General features: G+C 34.9%; 1 protein-coding gene across 1 annotated transcript in view; it reads right to left on the minus strand.

Annotated features, from left to right (window-relative positions):
- LOC131993246 (protein kinase C epsilon type-like) overlaps window positions 1-15,838 on the minus strand; it is a 113,308-nt gene that overhangs the window by 24,173 nt on the left and 73,297 nt on the right. The window lies entirely within an intron of this gene.

Raw genomic sequence — 15,838 nt, forward strand, 5'->3', positions numbered from 1 at the left:
CGTGTGTGGTTTGAGACACGTTTTACACTTATGTCCATCAAAATGTTCAACAAATATCTGACGTTACTTTCAAACAAAAGAAAGACCACTGACTTGAAAATACAGGAGACAGTTCACAGAATTTCTAAAGCTCCAAATATATTAATAAAACTTCATTAACCCATTTCAGCCGGGAAAGCATTACCGCATTTCAACCATTAAAACCGGTAGTGCTGTTGCGTTATTCTACCAAAGCTGGGAAAGCGGATACGTCGTTTTGTAGTGTTTGTAGTTTTTTCCACTTATTTTCAGTCTCTTGGCCAATGAAATGCATCAGAATACATGCGGGAGTGTCGCAATGCATCATGGGACTTTTCCAGAACTTTGAAATCATGGAGGAAGACGACTATAGCGGAGGAGCTCAGAAGTAAGTGAAGGAAGCGATCTTGATGAAAACAGCGCCGATGATTTTATTGCTGATCCGACTTTGAACCCTCGGAACCAATCAACCGGGATTTATGGATGAGGAATATGTTTTTAGATCACATATTTTCACAGAAGAACAGACAGATTTGTGGCCATCCGGAGATAATAACAATAATAATACTAATTGATTGTGATGATGATATAAGAAATCATGACTGTTTATGTCTTATATTACTTTATACGTCGTTGTGTACCCTGAAAAGTGCAATATATAAAATGTATTATTATTACTTATTATTATTATTATGATAATTTTTATTATTATTATTACAGTAGGCAAATGAGAATTATGTCTATTTCTTCCAATGGTCATATCATGTTTGCATCTTGCTAATAGGCATGTATTAGTATTATGAATAGGATTTTTATTCAGTCAAATGTAACATTTGCTGAGTTTGTTGATTTTTTAAAAAACTTTATTGAAGGTTTGGACAAATACAAGCCACGGGTATAAGCTCTCAAATACTTTTTGAATTTCATTTCTATCTGCTACAGAGGCTGAAAAATCTTCTTTTGAATTTCCAGAAAAACTTCAGGTTTTAGGGGATTCTTTCAAAATTGCCCAGAGGTTTTACAGGCATTTTTTACAGGCGTAAATGGGTTAAGAGGAAATTAACAGACAGGCATGATGTATGCATTAGACAAGGAAAAATTGAGCATAATTATCAAACAAGTAAGTATTATATTTTTGAATGGACGTTTCAATGTTAAAATCCTTGAATTTTAACAAATAAGTAAAGTTATGAATCCAATGTTAACTTCAGCAGGAAATTAATTTGCTGACATAATTATTTTTACACATGTTTTTAGGAAAAACCACAACTTAATCTTGAAAAAATTATTGCTGAAATTACTTCAAATAAGCTCATCATGAAGTGGTCATTAGTCATTTTAATTTCTAAAACATAACTTTGAAAGAATTTGTCAAAAAGATTCCTGAGATCTTTAACGTCCGTGGGCATAAGGAAAGTACTATTTTGTTTCTGTAAAACATTTTTTAAATGCTTTTGTTCATTTAGTAAATACTATGACATACTCACACCCATAAAGTGTTTAATAGAATTATTTTCCCCCATATCACTTTGTCTAATTGAGACATAGCTGAGTGTTTATGAAGCAGGGAGAGATTAACACAATTACAAATGTGAATTTCTGCATAATTTTACGTCTCATAGAATCCCCTCGGTGAAAAAACACATGAAATACACAACTATGTGGTCGACATTGATTGTCTCCACTTCCTGTGAAACACACACACAGACACACACCCTATACCGCGCCCTCTGAGCTCTATTCTCTTGGTACTGAAAATGGGCTCCGGGGGAAAATGGCCCCCTTCCTGAATTCCAGTTTGCTTTCTTCATATAGGAAATAAGAGAGAGAGAGAGAGAGAGAGAGAGAGAGAGAGAGAGAGAGAGTGTTGGGGGGGTCGTGATATAAACAGCTCCTTATATAAGGAACCAGCAGCAGTCCGTCTGAGCCATTGTATGTTCATCCTCTTTCTCACATGTGTCATTCTCATCATCCAGCCAAGGTTATAATAGTTTTAGATTTTTCATTAGTTTTATTTTTAATTTTGTTGTGAATTGTTGTTTTCAGATTCAGTTAGTTTTAATTAGTTTTTAGAATGAGTTTGCTAGTTTTTTTGTTTTTTTTTTAAAATGCTTAGTTTTAGTTTAGTTTTTATTAGTTTTAGTTTTTATGTAATGGGCTATGTGTTGGGTGCGAGATTCAAAGAGGTCATAATACATTTTGCCTATGTGTTTTTCGTGTTGGAAATGTTTAAGTGAAAAAATAATGATCAGGTCAAATACAGTCATGGAAAAAATATTAGACCACCCTTGTTTTCTTCAACTATTTGTTCATTTTAATGCCTGGTACAACTAAAGGTTCAATTGTTTGATTCAAAAATAGCTCATAAAAGTTTTAACCCATAAGAACCCAGACCTATTTATCCTTGAAAGGAAATTATGGGGGATATACCAGAGACCAAGTGGACCACATAGAATACATTTATGATGTTTTTTTTTTTAAATGTCAGAGATCTGTGATGTGACATATATGTCACATTGGGTGTTTATGGTAATTCTTTTTATGATATTTCTTATTTTAATATAAATAAACTCAACACCGTTTCTGCTTACAGAAACACAAATTTGCCTTTTTCTTTGCATCTCCACAACATATATTAAAATTGTGACATTAATAGTGATTAACAACAAATTATTTTTCAGATTTGTTTTTAAGTAACAAAATAATAATAAATCATTAATATGTAAAAACAACTGTGTATTTTAGATTATTGACCCCCTTGGTTCAGGCTACAAACTTGTTCATTGTTCATATGTTTATTTGATATGTTTACCCTCCAACGGGAGAAAAAGGGACGATGCAAGAGAGGTATGAAAACAAGGAGAGTTGTGGAAAAAGGTTTAATTTTACTTCTTCGGTAACTTTACTTGATAATTTGTGTCAAACTATGTCTCTGCTCCCTGGTGGAGAAGTATGTGACTATTCTACTAATGTTGGAAAATTGTACAGCACATGTAAAATGTCGATGGAATGTTGATATGTGGAATCAATAAAAAAGATAATTAAAAAAAAAAAAATAATATGTAAAAACAAATAACAAACCCTAATAGGGTTAAATGCAATAAAGGACACCATATTAAGGTATGAGAATTGTTAACTGGGTTTAAATTTAGCCTAGTAACAAAAAATAAGCTTTTTGAAATTAGCTCCTTTTTCACATTTCTGTTTCCAGTCAGACACATACTTTTTGAGAAGTCACTTCCTGCCACAGTCACATGACCACCACACCAGGGTGTTGAGTATACGTCACTCAGGGATTTAATGAGGTCCATGGTTTCCATGGTTTTCTTGATAATGATTTTGTTTATTATCAAGAAAACGATTCAAAAACGGACAAAATAGCCAAAGACAATTGCCATATTTATCAGAAATGACGCGGAGGAACAGGAAAGCAGGTGGTTTCCCCAAGAGTCACATCATTTCTGGGTAAGAAAAGTTTCCATTATCCTGTTTTTTATTTCACAATCAGGGAAATATTCCTGTAATCCTGCTCTTTTTTCTGCTCTTCCTCGAATGAAAACAATCCAAACAGAGGTGACTAATGCTAAACAGAAAACCATAGGAAGTCATAAACCCAATTCCTTCTCCTTTGTAAAACAGCATAGTTTGTAACTGATTCATCTAATGATGAAAAAAAAAAAATCATTATAAACAAACAAAATTGAATGAAGACTGAGTGGGCCAGACTGTCAAATTCAACACAAAATGTTCCTGGTCATTGTTTTACTTGGATATATGGTTATATATTGTGTTTTTGGATAAATAATCCTGCTGCATTAATGTGTTTGTTGCATTTTACTGCTGTATATGTTTGTTTGTGCCAATTTAACTCCATTATATCCTGTTTGGTAATTTAATCTGCAGCAATGCATCATATTCTATATCTGTTTGTAGAACCATGTGTCTCTAAGTAAAAAATGAAATAAATCTAAAATAAATGAATTCATCATCATCAACACATCTGGAGATAAAATAGTTTTCACTGGACAGGAATAAAATAAAACTACCATCAAGTAACTAAAGCTGCAGTCCAGTTTAGGACAAGAACCTCAAATTAGTGCTTAATCATAGTACTAGAGAAAATGTACTCCATTGTCTTTGGCTATTTTGTCCGTTTTTGAATCCTTGGTTTTCTTGATAATAACCAAAATCATTATCAAGAAAACCACGGAAAATGTCTAGATATCAGCCCTTAAATTAAACTTTCATCAGCTATTTTTGTTGTTTTCATTACATTTGTTCAAACAAATCTACCTTTAATTGTACCAGGCATTAAAATGAACAAGACATTGAAGAAAACAAGGGTGGTCTTATATTTTTTCAATGACTGTATAAGACCTGATAATTATTTTTTCACTTTAACTCTTACTTTTTCACTTTAACATTTCCAATACAAAAAACATGCAAAAGCCCCAACATAAAATTATTATTTTTTTTTTTTTCCTTTTCTCTCTTTTATTTCTTTCTCTTCTCCTTATTGTTGTATAGATTTATGAGGATCTTAAACTATATTTATACAGGGTTTATTTTTTATTTATTACTTTTTTTTTTCTCAGAGTAAATGTATATTGTAATTGGTTGTAATTTTATTCTATTTTTTAGATGGGGTAATTGTATATTGGATTTTTATAGTATTGTGATTGTGTATGTAGTTGTAAAAGCCCAACTAGGGACAGGAGTTGAAAATTAGCTGGAGCTATATCTCTATATGCAGCACATCGGATGCATGTCCTGTATCTATGTTAACTGCATTGTCAAATAAAAAAATAAAATAAAAAATAAAATCAGATTTTGAAAATTGTGTTGTTGTTTTTTGACTTCAATCATGCTGAATGCAGAATTTTAAATGTACAAATGAGCACATGGGAAAGTTGTTGGCTTATTAACCCTTTATCAGGCGAAGAACCGTATTTGGTAACTTCAGCAGATATCCAAAATAAAAAATAAAAATATTTTGAGAAAAAAGTTGCAAATTTAAGAGATTTAAAGTAGCAAATCTGCGTGGAAAAAAGTCACAGATTTATGGGAAAGAAGTGGGAAAAAAGCAACTTTTCTCGCAGATTCACCACTTTAAATCTCTTAAAACTGTGACTTTTTTTCTTGTAGATTTGCCACTTTAATCTAGTAAATTTGCAACTTTTTTCTCGACCCCACTTTGATATCCACTGAAGTTACCAAATATAGTTCTTCGCCTGATAAAGGGTTAACTACATATCTAAAAAGAGTTTCATCTTGTTCCCAGATTAAACTTGTTTCCCTCCTGGAGCTCATTAGAGTCATTTCTCTGGAAGAAGACACAAGGTCAGAGATTGTTGGCCAAGTCGGTTTGGGTTTCTCGCTCTTATCCTTCTTCACATACTACAACTTGACTTGTAGCTGATTAGTTTGACCTGAATTCAGCAAAGTTACTTCAGCTGTTCGCCCACAGCAGCTGGAGGCCTCCGTGGCCCTTCCAACTATATTCACACTCTGTGTTTTTCAAACTGACCTCAGGCTCCTTGTTTCCTCTCCAGTATCAGTTTAAAAAAGGGCCTCAAGATCGGGTCTTACATAAGTGGCCGCCGATCCACCTCAGCTCTCTCTCTCTCTCTCTCTCTCTCTCTCTTTAAACAGGATGTCGAAATAGTTTGTTTAAATGTACCCAGAGTCCCGGCTGGTCCCACCCAATCAAACATGAATAAACATTTCCTGAGTGTAATTGCAAATGTACAGATACTGGCACACACACACACACACACACACACACACTCACTCTCACACAAACACACACACACACACACACACACACACACACACACACACACACACTCACATACTCACTCTCTCACACACACACACACACACACACACACACACCATGTTCTATAGGTACCCACCCGGATGATCCCTAGCGCGTGGCATAACATCTTGATGGTTATCTGACCATTGTGTGTGTGTGTGTGTGTGTGAGCCCTTACTATATAACCGAGAAAACGAGTCTTCACATGCATCTTATGCAACCCTAAAACAAACACATACGTTGTTCTTTCTTAACAATAAGTACAGACTAAATAAAGTAAAATGAAACAAAAAAAAGAGGAATGATGGAGGTAAAGACAAGGGGGAAAAAGAAGGAAGAACAGTCAGAAGAAAGTAAAAAAATTAGAAGCTAAGGAAAGCAGAGCATCTCTGAATGTAGATAAATGTAACTGATAATGTAGAACATCAACTAAAAGATAAAGTAAAGAACTGATATTTGTTTTTATATAATATTCGTATGTATGTACTGTATATTATACTTCTACTGACTAAAGTCTTTGTTGAAAATGATATTAAAAAAGGTTATATAAGTATATAAGTGTAATCTGTGGATCGACCTCCCTGAGGAGATGAGACTGGTGAGCTCCTATTTTTATAATTGTGCTTTCACAGGGTTTGTGGCCTGAATTTCACTTTTATTCATCATTTCTTCAACCTATTTTCTTCTTATGAGTACTTTGTAACTTTTTTGTAAAAAAAAAAAAGTGCTATATGAATAAAGCATCTAATCATTACTACTACTACTATTATTATTATCATTATTATTATATAAATAAACTGAATTAATCTAATCTTCATGTCTCCAGTCTGTAAGAACAAATATCTGTGTTCAGATGTAGATGAAGCTAAAGTAAATACACTCATTGAAATCAGTCAAAATCGGGAACAAAAAAAAACAACAAAAGTGCTGTTTGAACTTTTGTTCTTGTACAAAAAAGAAAAAAAGAAAAGTGAATTGCTGCCCTATTTTGCTCGGAACATTACGAGCCATTACCGTTTGGCTGCTGGTCATTACCGCACAGCGCCGTCCCAGTAAAGATGCACTCAGTGATTTCATTCAGGACAACCTGGAGCCGCAGCGTGTTTTCACTCTGTGCTTTGATTCAGATCTTCACGCTGTCTCATGGCTCTTAATGCTCGATAGAAGCGCTATCACACCGCTGCTGTGTTAACTGTCTCTATAGAGGAATCCGTTTTTAGAAGCCAACTTTCGAGTCATAAATGCATTTTACAGCTTTGCCTTTAAGAGGAGGGCAGGAGTTCTCTTTTTTTCCCTGCTGATGATGGCTACAGGAAATGATTGTAATTGGGGGACAGAGTGTATTGTGTGTGTGGCCCTGGAACCAGATCAAGAATGCTTGTCCTTAAAAAAAAGAAAACAGAAAGAAAAAAAAACATCGCAGTCACTTGTAAATGAGGCTTGTGTCCTCACTGCACAGCCTGCCGGGGCCTCACGCAGGAAGCAATACACCAACAATTTCCTCTAATTTTTGTTTGTTTTAATGAATTCTTATTTAGTTCGTACTTATTGATTTCCAGGATTCACTAATGTTCCCTTATTTTTTCTCTTCTCTTAGGTAAGAACAATTTTTATAAATGGCCAAAAACACCCTCACCAGGATCAGAAAAAAACGAGACAAGAAAACACACATTTTGAATCTGAGGAACATAAAAACGAGCATGAATGATATGATTTAATTTATAATCTATTTTGTAGCTTGATATATTTATATATTAGATTATTATATTATGTTAGAATTGTGTTGTTTGTGCATGTTTTATTAATATATGTTTTGGATTTCCCTGTAACTCCAGAGGGGTGTTCCATCAAGATGGATTAAGGAAAAACCTGGTTTATTGTGATAAGTCTTGCTAATGTTAGTGAGAGATGCGTTCTATCAAAGTGGCTTATGTGACTCGCCGCCAAGGTTATAATAGTTTGAGATTTTTCATTAGTTTTAGTTTTAATTTCGTTGTGGATTTTTGTTTTCAAATTCAGTTAGTTTTAGTTAGTTTTAAGAGTGAGTTTTCTAGTTTTAGTTTAGTTTTTATTTTTTGAAAATGCTTAGTTTTAATTTAGTTTTTATTAGTTTTAGTGTAAGTTTGTTTTTTTGTAATGGGCTATGTGTTGGGTGCGAGATTCAAAGTGGTCATAATAAATTTTGCCTTTATTTCCTTTGGTTTATCCATCTCAGCCCCAATAAGGTTATTAACTGTTTTGAATTTTGGTTGGAGTGTAGACATCCAAGTCTCATCAACACATATTCACCATGTGTTGCATGTTCAAATAGAAACACTGAATTATGAATGAAAAAAGTTGACAAAAACAAAAACTAAGGACATTTCCACTATAGTTTTAGTTAGTTTTGTAACCATGCAATACAGTTTCAGTTAGTTATCGTTTTTTTAAAAACTCTAGTTTTTATTTTTATTTCAGTTAATGAAAATGTTTTTTCAATTCTAGTTTTCGTTATTTCGTTAGTTTTCGTTAACTATAATAACCTTGCTCGCCGCTCAGTAACCATGGCTCGGCCGGCGAGGAAAAATCAGCGCTGTTTTTCCACGATCGATTAATACGGGCTGCTTATATACTCTGCAATGCCGGCTTGTATAGTCTGGGTTGAGTTAACGTTGACTAGCCTTGGCTGAGCTGTGTTAGTGGAACGGATCTAGCCTGAAGTGAAAGTTGGTGTTAATTCTAACCAGGCTTTTACAAAGAAGCCGCGGTTTGTTTTATTTAGCTGCGTTGATGGAAAAACCCCCAGTACCGATGCTCTGAAAAATCACATTTACTTATCAAAACAGTCTTTCAGAGTCTGATTCAGTATTTGCACAACACCTGCACTTATATAATATTTATGGGGTGTTATGTATGCAAATAATTAATCATTCAGTTAATCTGGTTACCAGCAGATATAGATTGTTTGGTGCCACTTTAAAATTTCAGCAAGAGTGTGTGTTTTGGTTTCTGTGTGTTTTTCTTTGTCTTCTTTAAGGGGACCGCCTCCTGCACCTCCTCCCAGGTTGCCATGCCTGGTCAGGGACACCTGCGATCATCTACTGATTAGGGGATTATAAGGTTTAACAGAGTGGAGGCCCAAGCAGGGGGATGTTCTATTAATGCAGCTAAACAAACCGCGGCTTCTTTGAAAAAGCCTGGTTAGAATTAACACCAACTTACACTTCAGGTTAAATCCGTTCCACTAACTCAGCTCAGCATGTCTAGTCAACGCTAACTCAACCCAGACTATACAAGCCGGCACTGTGCGCGATCGCGGAGTATATAAGCAGCCCGTATTAAACGATCGTGGAACAGCCAATAAGATGTCGCAAAAAGTGATGAAATTCAGCGCTGAAGGAGCTTTATGAAGAATATCAAGTGACGTCACAAAAACCGGCAATACTGCTGCCATTAACAGAGCCAGGGAGATGGCATGGTGAATGGCCCTTTATTCATTATTCTGTTACATCTCAACAGGAGAAATCTGAACAGCCAAAAAAGGACTTGGACAAGTGAAAACGTAATAATGTTTGGGCTGTATCTTCATTCTACAGATTGTGTATAACCATGCACCTTGCTGCAGGACACAGCTGGAACAACTACTGCAGCAGCAATTATGATACTGAGACATTAAATAATAATTGGCAACTACATGATCAGCTACTCTTTGACACGTTTTCTTTCACAGGATGTCAGCTCGATCTACAAGCGTCTATTGGAACTGAAAACCAAAAACTCGATCTGGAGACAAAAAGCTAAAAATTTAGTCAATTAAGCTGGAAATAAATAAATTAGATAATGATGTTAGTATACATTTTACCACAGCATCAGAAGGTCATGTTTTAGACTGGATTTAATGTGGGTTTTTTTTTGTCTTAACAGCTAGAACAAAATGAATGAATAAAGGATTACTACAAAACTTTTGCACACTTTTCTTAAATTAAAAATGTTGAACTTTCAAATAAAGTGTTCACACCAAAACAAAAGTTGCATGAATAAAAAAAATGGATTTACTGAAATAGGTGTGTAAATTCATGCCTCGTCACACTGAGAGAAAAAAGGTCTAAACCAGAATGTAACATAAAAAAAACTAAGTCGAAACTTTCCGCACAGACATGACAAAAGTGACGCACTCGTGAGCAGAAACGTTATGGAACCGTCTTTTGGGATTTTGTTTCCACCAGATGGGGATTATTTGACACACAGCTAAAGTTAGCTCGTCAGTTAGCCTGCCCCTGAGCAGGTGAGTGCGGCAGTAAGTAAGTTACCATGGTTACTGAGCGGGGAGTCACATAAGCCCCTTTGATGGAACGCACAAACTACACTTAAATTACACTTAGTGATCACATACTTAAATTAGTGATACTTATCAGATAAGCCAGGCTTTTCCTTATCCACCTTAATGTAACGCCCATCTGCTTGGGCTTTCACTCTATTTAACTTTTCATCCCCTTATCCATAGTTGATCGCAGGTGTGCCTGACCACTCATGGCGATGCGGGAGAAGGTGCAGGAGGTGGAGACAAAGAAATACACACACAAAACAAAACAAAAGTCCAGCACCCTCACCAGGATCAGAAAAAACAAGTCAAGAAAACACAAATTTTGAATATGAGGAACATAAAAACATGCATGAATGATATGATTTAATTTAGAATTTTGTAGCTTAATATATTTACATATTAGATTATTATATTGTGTTAGAATTGTGTTGTTTGTGCATGTTTTATTAATATATGTTTTGGATTTCCCTGTAAATCCAGAGGGGTGTTCCATCAAGGTGGATTAAGGAAAAACCTGGCTTATTGTGATAAGTCTGGCTAATTTAAGTGAGAGATGCGTTCCATCAAAGTGGCTTATGTGACTTGCCGCTCAGTAACCATGGTAACTTATAGCATTAAACTAGGCTGCTCCGGGGCAGGCTAACTGACGAGCTAACTTTAGCTGTGTGTCAATTTATTTCTGACGGGCGGAAACAAAATCCCAAAAAACAGTTCTGTCATGTTTCTTTTCGTGTGCGTGTCACTTTTGTCATGTCCGTGTGAAAAGTTTTGACTTAGTTTTTTTATGTGTTCATATGTGTTCAGTCTGGTTTAGACCTTTCTTTCTCACATTGTGATAAGGCATGAATTTACACACCTATTTAACCCTCTATGGTACAGTGTCGCCCTCAGGCAACATAACAATTTTTGGCCTGTCAAATTTCTACAATGCATGTTTTTGAGAGATGCAATACTTTAAAAAAGAGGGAAGAATATATAGGGAACCAATAGCAATGCTTTAATTTGGTTCAATGTTCCAATGTTGCCTACAGCAAACATTCAGACAAGAAACCGGTTAAAAAAGTTCCTTTAATAATGTTTTTGAATTTAAAATTGTATGTACTGTACCCTGTTAAAGCTACTGAATCTTTTACACGTGTTTATTAAATAAATTATGTTAAAATTAATTTAAAAACCTCTCTTTTTCACTTGTGCACTGTTATGGTACAATGTTGCCTACGGGCAACAAACCCCAAAAACTTACCAAAAAAAAAAAAAAAAATCATAAATTTTCTTCAGAATATGTTTATTTAGTCTATTTTATGACAAAAAATCACTCCAAACTTTTTTTTCCTAACTGGCATCATAATGCGTACCATCGCGGGTTAAGTTAATCCGTTGTTTTGAAAGCTAAACATGTATAATTTAAGAAAAGCGCAAAGGTTTTTTAGTAGTCCTTTATTCATTCATTTTGTTCTAGGTGTAAAGACAAAAAAACCCACATTAAATCCAGTCTAAAACATGACCTGCTGAGGTAAAATGTATACTTATATCATTCCCTTGTTTCTTTATCTCCAACTTTTAAAAAATGTATTACATTTTTAGCTTTTTGTCTCCATATCGAAAAACAAAACAAAACACAACTCCAGCCGTAACACTCAACAGAAAATTAAAGGTAATATTATTGCATGAAGCACACTGTATTGTCCAGACTGTGCAGAATGAACATGTTCTGAACCAGAACCAGTACCAAATTAAACCAACAGGCACTCAGGGATTCTGCTTATAAGGGAATTTTTTTACCTCCAAGCAAAATAGATGAGCTTCATCTTTGTTTCTGATTGGGAGTGTACACGCACATGCATAGTGTTTACATTGCAGTGGACCAACACGACTGTTTGAAACCTAAAGGACAGCAGTGAAACAGGAGAATAAAAATATGCACAGAAATAGTTCAATGTAGGAAGGAATTCAGAGCTATTTTTTGCAACCATTGCATAAAACTTTAGGTTTAGGTAAGTTAAAGTCTTGGTTCAGGTTAGAGGCAAAGGAATGTATTATGTCACTCAGTATAGAGTTACAAAAGAGTGTGTGCATGCCTGAACTGCATCCCAAGAACAGCAGACATGCAGTTTATCCACAAACGACTGCAGAATCTCTCAGCTAGGACTGACACATATTTGGCCGGGCATGTGCCTACAGTGTGTGTGTGTGTGTGTGTGACAGGAGTTAAATGCATGCTGTGGGCCCCTAACCCGCCCACACAATATCTTCTTACTCCTCTTACCCGTTCAAATCAAATGAGCAGAACGCTTCAATGTTATTGGTCAAAGAAAATAAAAGAAAGAAAAGTAAGTGAGCAGTTTGTCTTGATTACTTTTAATGAGAAACAGACTTCCAGGAGAGTCAGGTCCTTATAAAGCCATGATCAAGTATAGTGTGTTTTCAAGGAGAAGAAAGGAGGTAAAGGATTGTCTTGTGTTATTCTCTGTTTTCTTACTGTCTACATGTTTTAACTGTGTGGAACGGAGAATGTGTGTCAGTAGCAGCAGGATGGATGGAGAGCTGGAAGCAGGGAGGAGGAGATGGATGGAGGATATAATGAGGGGATAGTTTGAAAAAGGAATGAAGAGAGTGAGATGGATGAGGCCTTTTATCAGCTTTTAGTAAGTCTTTAATCTTATATTATAGTTCATAAAGTTTTATTAGTTACTTAAGTTTAATCTGTATTTTTAAGAACTAATAAAATGGACACAACAAATGTTGAATAGTTCTACTTTTTAAGCACTGTGTATTGTCCTTTCTTTATATCTTTACCAAGGTGTTAGACTTCTCAGATGTTTGCGAATTTAAGTCAGTTTATATAAGTAGGTTTATATATTGGACTTTGCAGCCAGAAAAACTACAGCATGTGTTGTTTGCCAACACTTTACACCTAAATGACGCTTGTTTTCCTAACTTTGTGTCAATAAGTGATTGAGTGTGATTTTTATAGCACAAAAGTGAAAGTCAGGGTTATGGGTTGGGTGTAAAATAACCAGAACCTTTCTCTCTCGTCAATTTATTTTGATCCGATCTTTGATTTTGAACCCTAAAAGCCTCAAACAACCCTTTTAAAACATGCTCCTATTTTGAAGGTAGTACAAAAAGTACACGGACACATAAAGTGTGCTTGGAAGGGAATCAACACAGATCTGGTCTAAGAGGAGACGTGCTGCACATTGCTCCTGCAGCTCAGACCGAAAGTACAAAAGCAGGAAATGCACAAAAGCACACACTGCAGTTTAGTTTTGTTTTGATTGTACCTGAAATGTTGTTCTCTCAAGCTGTGTCTCAGCAAGAAAAGTCTTGATGTAATATGACCATTATAAAACTGAGTGTTTTTTGGATATTGTTGCACGTCAACAATAAGACTTTCTTTTGTAAAAAAAAGAAAAGAAAAAAAGCTATAAGGCCACAGACGATGAAGAAGTATGGATATCTGCCTACTATTAAAAGCATAAATTATTTTAGAAACAACTCACAAAGAATTCAGCACAATCCCCCCTGAGATGTTAAGTCAGTGAAATAGTTGTGAAAATATCCTGGCTCTACACGCTCTTATTCCTCACTGTGTCACAAATAGCCAATAAAAATGTGTACAAAAGCCCAATCTTAGTGCAGAATTTGAACGTTAATGTTATGAACTTGCTACAGCTCTAGTAGTAAAATATATTCACAGTACATGGACTACCATTTCAGAATGTTTCATTGTAAAACCAATAAAACTCACAACACAGATGTTTTTTTCTTTTCACAGTTCCAACACTTCAAGGTTAAAATTTACCCTTATGTGAGATGAAAACTAGATTTAAGAACAACATAATAGATTAAAAAGAAGAACCAACTATAAATATAATGACAATACATACAATTAAATAGATTTAAAAGCTATAATAATATTAATTGTAATATAGTTGCATAAATGCAAGGCTTGTAACTGCATAAAAACAGATTGAAAAGACAAAACCATAAATAAAATCAGTAAGTTGGTAGAAAATATCAGACAAAATCTTTTGTAAAAAATAAAATAAAATAAAAATCTACAAGACCACAGACAGTAGTAGTAGACAGAAGTAGTATGGAAAGCTTCCTACTATTAAAATAAAACTATAAATTCTTTTTAGAAACAAGACGAAGAACACGAAGAATTCAGCACAATCCCCCCTGAGATGTTAAGTCAGTGAAATAGTGTGGCCCCCACCTTGATATGAAAGTTTAATGTGAGTTTTATATGAATGCTACTTTACCTTGTTATTCTGTGGAAGGTCCCCTTATTGCGCAAGCTGGAGCTTTGTTTCACTTGTTTCTATGACAACATTATATTTTGTGACTTTTTTGGTAAATTTGTGTCTTCTTCTAATAATTTTGTGTCTTTTTAATAATTTTGTGTATCATTTGTATCATTTTGTGGTAATTTGTGTCTTTTTAGTCATTTTGTGCTTTTTTTTTGTAATTTTGTGATTTTTTTTGGTAAATTTGTGTCTTTTTCTAATAATTTTGTATATTTTTTTGGGTCATTTTGTGTCTTATTTTGGTCATTTTGTGTCTTTCTTTAGTAATTTTGTGTCTTTTTTTGGTCATTTTGTGTCTTATTTAAGTAATTTAGTTTTTTTCTGTCATTTTGTGTCTTTTTTTGGTAATTTTGTATCTTTTTTTGGTCATTTTGATACTGCCTCCCCCAGGTAATTTGAGTTTGAAACCCCTGTTTTAGACTGTCCCCCGCCCCTAACGCAATTGGGCTGGCCTATTTTATTTCATAGGCTATTTTTATAGGCTATTTTTAACTATTTTTTTTTATTTAAATGTGTACTTTATGGAGCTTTGACAGTAACTCCTGTTGTTATAGAGTATTTATGTTCACTTAAATAAATGGTTTCAATAAAACTACCTGTGACATGTCATATCTGACTTTGACTAAACATTTGTTGTCATTTTGCAATAAAAACATCGGGATATATATATATATCACATATCGATATTCAGCCTAAATATATCGGGATATGACTTTTGATCCATATTGCCCAGCCCTACGATGTAAGAGTAATGACAGTGATGTTGAGTTTAAAAGCTGGGGAGGGGCAAACAACGGCGGAATTTCACCCAGGAGAACAGGGTTTGTGTCCAGCGTGAAAACAAAAGTAAACCACTTTTAACGTAGGTTTTTTTCCTTGACCTCAGTGGCTCAAATCACCCTCGCAACTACTTCCAGCATTTATGTACATTTATTTCCTGTCTAAACTGTCTTTTATAACGCCTAACCAGGACGTTTTTTTGCCCTAAACAGGTCAGTGGCTTTGTCGCCAAAATTAACAGTAACTGCAGCCTTTTTACAACAAACCGTACGTGTAGGCATAATGACGTGTGTGCTGTTTTTAGAACGTCACTGTACCGTGAGCCTCTTTTGACAAGCGATCATATTTGTCTCTATGGAAGGTGTTGACAGACATCTACTCTGTCGTTTAGGTTGGAGATCTTGTTGACAGTCGTGACAATCCAAGAGACTTTACTGTCTTCTAAAATGACTATTAGTTTCAGGATAAATAGCTTGTCTTCATAGAGCATAGCCTGTATTAACCAGGGGCAGTGAACGCACCACCAGCCTTTCATCCTCACACAGGAGAGCAGATGCTGAACTCTAACAAGCCTCTGGTGTTTGCTTAATGTTTGGCATTTGTAAA

This window comes from Centropristis striata, chromosome 20 (genome assembly GCF_030273125.1).
Source record: "Centropristis striata isolate RG_2023a ecotype Rhode Island chromosome 20, C.striata_1.0, whole genome shotgun sequence".
NCBI lineage: Eukaryota > Metazoa > Chordata > Actinopteri > Perciformes > Serranidae > Centropristis > Centropristis striata.